We start from the raw sequence: 5,590 nt of genomic DNA on the forward strand, positions 1-5,590 counted from the left end.
ATCATCTTCTTGAGGGGCGGTATCATCACATTGAGGGGCTCCACAGATGCTTAGAAGGGCGGCACCATTACATTAAGTGGGACTACTAACAGATTTAGGGGCGGCACTGTCACATTGAGTTGTGGGATCATCACTTTCTATAGACGGCTGCTTCACTTTAAGAGGCGGCATTATCATTTCGGAGGGCAGCAGCCTCACTATGAATGACGGCACCTAGCCTGCATGTGCGTGCTGCATCCTAGAGGGGGCGGCAACTGGGTCGGCAAACGGCTGTCACTGGGTCGGCATTCTCCGTGACTGGGTCGGCAATTGCCGACCCAGTTAACATGTTAAAATACGCCCTGACTATGACAGATATGCTCTCCAAGGGTTACATAGAAAGGGCACCCGAGCTCGATTCAATGACTAAAGGTGGGAAGAAATGGTATCTCCCACACCATGGGGTGTATCATCCGCAAAAACCACATAAAGTTCGTATCGTTTTCGACGCGGCAGCTAGCTACAAAGGCACGTCCTTGAACGACGCATTGCTACAGGGACCCGACTTAACCAATTCCCTTATCGACGTACTATTACGGTTTCGATGGGCTCCTGTATGCTTTACGGCGGACATAGAAGCCATGTTCCATCAAGTACGAGTACCCGATCGCGACAGAGACTTTTTACGGTTTCTCTGGTGGACTGGTGGCGACTTGACTGATCAGCCAGCTGAATACAGATTTACTGTACATCCTTTCGGAGCCACATCATCACCGGCGTGCGCCAATTACGCCTTGCGAAGGGCCGCCACTGACCACGGATCACACTTGCGCAGATACTGTGGAGACCATTCTATACAACTTTTACGTTGACGACTGCCTTAAGTCGGTTGAAACAGGTGACGATGGAATCAGGATCGGTCAAGAGCTGATAGAATTATGCTCACGAGGAGGCTTCAACTTAACAAAGTTTGTCAGTAATTGCAGCGCGCTCTCTCCTCATTTGGACAATGACAAGAGCAATTGTTGCATTGAATTTGATCAGGAAAGGGGTCTTGCACGGAAGGCTCTTGGAGTAAAATGGTCTCTAGACACTGACAGTTTTAGTTTTTCGGCGGCCATAAAAGAAAGGCCCATGTCCAAACGCGGTATTCTCGCAATCGCAGGCTCAGTGTATGATCCGTTTGGTTTGATTTCCCCTTACGTTTTAATCGCAAGACATCTATTGCGAGACCTGTGCAGAATCAAAGTCGGCTGGGATCAGGCTGGCACGGTCCGCCGACATCAAAACAACGGTGCGTCAGCTGATTATTGGTCCTCCGATTCAGGAGAAATTATTAACGCGGGAACGCCGGCGCTAAATAAAGGCGGTAGGATTCACGGCTTCGCATGATCGTGTGCAATATTTTTTTTATAGTATCAAGCGAGGGGTATTGCTGGAGTTTTGCAAATAAATATTTTGTTCTCAGTTTGGCTATGCGATCGTGAACACTTTATTATCATAGATACGATATGAAACAGGATAAACAGGCCAACCCAAGGCTTATGTAGGCCAACCTTAGACTTCGCATAGCCATGGACATTGCGTAGGAAGGTTTAGGTACTCGCCGATCGTACCACGATACCACGGGCAAGATATCAGACTTTTGGGAGTTTTGTGTCGCTGAAATGTATTTTAAGTGCTAAGAAGGAAAATAATTCAATTTAATGATGTCATGGACAATGGACATTTAGCCATTCCAAGCATATAATTTGCCTGGCTTCGACAACCAGATAGCCAGGTTTATTTCAAGAGCTTCTAAAGAGGTAGTGGATTTAATATCGTTTCTATTACATTTATTTGATAATCCTACATATCAGTAAACCTGCCACGCTATCATTCTCGGCTAGCGAAGCGATTACCGGCACATCGTACCAATGCCAATGCAGCGTCGAGCGTCCGATGGTTTACGATAGGAATTATAACAATAGTTTTAAACTAGCGCTTTTTAGAACCATGGTCCGAAATTGTAATTCAAAGAACCTCTTCCCCTTTCAACTCACCTGAAAAAGCTGCTTTCGTGTACCACCCAGCACCCGTTTCGTAGATATATCAAAATCATAACCGGAGGCGAAGATTATCTTTGTGATCTACCACGATTCGTGGGGCTGACTAGTACCGACGGGGATCCCACAAACACGACGGTCACATTCATTAAGCATGATGTACGGCGTAAAGCACCACAACTCGGCCCCAAAAGCGCAACCTTCTGAGATATCTTATATTTAGTTTCAATGCTGGTACTGGTGCAGTTTCAATGCTGGTACTCTGCTCATTTCTGTTCAATGAAGTTATTTCTCGCTTAAATGCGCCTCACATTAATCGTGTGCTGTGCTCCACAATCATTGCGCCGCGCGCTCTTCCTTCTTATCGGCCCCCTTGAGATCGTATCCATCAATATCTATTTGCTTCTAAGTTCTAATGACTTGTAGAGAAACAATTTTAGAGCGTTTAACAAAATAATTGCATAACGAGCGATGGGAAAAGCCCAATCGTCCAACTCATAAAAAAACTTTGGGACACAAACAACTGGAAACTGTTGGTAGTTGGTACTTTCGCGCATAGGCGGCGGAACGGGGAGGGCACCGGGGCACCGTGCCCTCCTTTGATTTTGGCATTTTAACAATGGGCTCTATGGGCGTTACATGGAAAGAATGGGACCAAAAGTCGGCAGTGCCCCCCCCCCCCTTCCCCAGTTGAGCTGGGCGCAGGTACTAAATAGCATCAAAGGAAATCCTATATTCATCTCGCCGCATTTAAGCGCACCAATCGAAAGACGACAGCGTGACCGCGCTGACAGGCAATCAACCTGGCCACATAAAACTAGCTAGTGCAAGGAAGATGTCTATATAAACCACTGGACCATGCAAAGCGTTCAGTAAATAAAATACGAGTAAAGATGACGCGTTTGAGGGCAGACTGGCCAAACAGTGACGTTACACGCGGATCTCAACACTGCACAACACATTCATCAAAAAAGATCTCGTGGATCCCTATATACGTCATAACTAGCCCTAGTACGGGGGTATATAGCCATGGACGTAAATGGCCGGCTTAAGGCACAGGATCCCAATTGTCATCCCCATTACGTGGTCCCCAGAAGTCGCCAGGCCGAGAGCTAATGGCAGTTAAGCACATCTTACACGTGCCGACAAACGTGACACAATGAATCCAATAATGAGTCCGCTAATAAGCCTGCCTAATTCTGCATGTAGGCTGCTATTTACCACCACGGCGGAAGGCTAAAACGCATCCATACAGCTCAACATAGGTGTCAATTTCCGCCGGGTTGGGGGTGCTCAAGCTCTTTAGATTCCCCGCCGGCTCGGCTGGCTTGGCTTTGGAGCCCCAACAGACGGTGCGGGTCAAGGTCACCGCTAAGGCAGCGGCGGATTTGCTGCGCCCGGGCAGTGGGCACCCTCAATTCGGTGAAAATCGACACCCATGCAGCTCAACATGACAAAACGCTGCATACAAGCGCACGTCCTCGCATTTAATTGACGCATTTAACTGCGTCACTAACCTCGTACACTGTACAACACTGGTGAGATGACTGTCCGAAGGAAACTGCCGACTTTGGCTGGCAACATTCAGGGTTGGTGACTTATGTACTGAGTTCGGCTGGCTGACGGCGATGTGACTTCAGGACCGGTTGATGAACGGGCCATCCTAGCCCCATACTACAGGAGCCCAGCTGGTCTTGGCGAGCGGCGGCGACTGGACGAGGCTGGACCCCTACTACAGGAGCCCAGCTGGTGCTGACGAGCGGCGGTTACTGGACGAACGGGTCAGCCTGGACCCCTATTGCAGGAGTCCGGCTGGTCTTGGCGAGCGGCGACGACTGGACGAGGCTGGACTCCTACTGCAGGAGTCGAGCTGGTCCTGTCGAGGAAATAGTTCACCTTTAACATGGGATTTTAAACTGAGATAGCAGTCTGATAGAGCAGATTTGTGTATGCCTTATATTTGAACCGTTTGAGATATTCACCTTTTATCAGTGAATATTGGTGCTTAAATTAATGTTCTAGTGCTCATTTACAGCAAGCAGAAACCTCTTCAACACACACAGTGGCCAATCAGCGTTGAGAGCACTTACAGGAGCAGAATCCCTTGCAGCTGATAGGTTGTTCAGCTGTAAGTGTTCATAACTCTAATCATTAAAATAATGAAATCCCTTTAGAAGAAGTGTGTAATTCCAAGTAAGAATACATTTAAATTTTATTCATCACATTTTTAACACACCTTTTTAAATTTTATTTATCAAGTTACTCACAGAAGGTGAAAAATTTCTTTTAACACTTACCTTGCTTCAATGGTGACATGTAGCTCTTGCAGCAGAGAAGGCACAGCATTTGGCTGCAACTTCAAATATTTACTTGTTGCTATCAATTATTCAGTTTTGAAATGCATACAGGTAGGTACAATGAATCTTGGGTTCTCCTGTAAGAATGCCGACCGCAGAAGCAGAAGTTCATCCAAAGCTTGCGCCTGAAAAAGGGCCAGGTTTAATTATCATTATACCATAATCACATTTATGCCTAATTTGTAAGAAATAGGTTTAGGTTAGCAGAAATAGGTAAGGTTTTGACTAGACCCCCTGGGCCCTGGGTCACAACAGGAGATGACCCCCGTGATTGGTGGGACCACCAGGCACCAGCACTGGTACAGTCCGTTCTGACCACCGCACACCTATCAGCCACATTTAAAATGCACTACACTACATCCCCCACCACCTGACCACACCAGACCAAATCTGCACCGCGCTACACAAAATCCGCACTGCACCAAGCTAAATCCACGCCACACCAAAGCCTCACCAGCCGGACAAGCCAGCACAGACGAGATCTTGTCGAAATTGCCATGCTTTGCAGAGTGCATAGGTACTGGCCTACCTGAACCTGACCTTACCCAGCATATGAGCCTGACTGTCCTTAGCACTGGGAGCTCATTGAGACCAGGCCCCACAAGCCTAGTGGCCTCCTGAAACCTGATTTCCATATGGGGTGAGCTATTTAAGAATGGTGATCGGATATCGAACGTGAGACGAGACAGCAATGAGCAGTGGGCGGTTCATGCAACCATAATCATGTTTCCTTACCACAAGTATCAAAGCAAAATAAAAAATAGCTACCTATCGAATTCAAATTTCACTGGAACCTCACCTGCATGGATCTTAAGTGAAAGGATCTTGATACATCTGCACGAAAGATACATCTTGATCCACTCATCTCAATCTTGTTTTTCTGCATCCAGGGCATGCAACACTTCTGGTCAAGGCCGTATATAGGACACCGCTTCTGGTATTTTTGGCACCACACTCGACTGCTGAGCTCAAATGCAAATTTGGATTGCAATCACGGTCATAAAATACTGAATATTGAATCGCAATGTATGTTCAGTCGATGTACCCCTCGTTCGATGTCTCTCAGACGACGAAGATTGTACGTCGTCCGGCCAATCCCGTTCTAGATCAACGGGGGCTCGGCTGCAATTATGGAATGTGATTGGCCGAATGGCGTAGAATCTTTGTCGTCCGAAAAACATCGAACAAGAGTAATGTCGCTACTGCGCC

The 5,590-nt window shown here is 47.2% G+C and overlaps 1 long non-coding RNA gene across 1 annotated transcript; it reads right to left on the reverse strand.

Annotated features, from left to right (window-relative positions):
- Nucleotides 1-3,096: 3,096 nt before the first annotated feature.
- LOC122384389 lies at nucleotides 3,097-5,363 on the reverse strand. Its single transcript, XR_006257028.1, has 3 exons — nucleotides 5,181-5,363; nucleotides 4,322-4,506; nucleotides 3,097-3,900 (listed from the first exon to the last, which is right to left on the reverse strand). It is a non-coding gene; the product is annotated as an uncharacterized LOC122384389 (long non-coding RNA).
- Nucleotides 5,364-5,590: the final 227 nt, after the last annotated feature.

This window comes from Amphibalanus amphitrite, unplaced genomic scaffold (assembly GCF_019059575.1).
Source record: "Amphibalanus amphitrite isolate SeventyFive unplaced genomic scaffold, NRLGWU_Aamphi_draft 000188F_arrow, whole genome shotgun sequence".
Taxonomy (NCBI): Eukaryota; Metazoa; Arthropoda; class Thecostraca; order Balanomorpha; family Balanidae; genus Amphibalanus; species Amphibalanus amphitrite.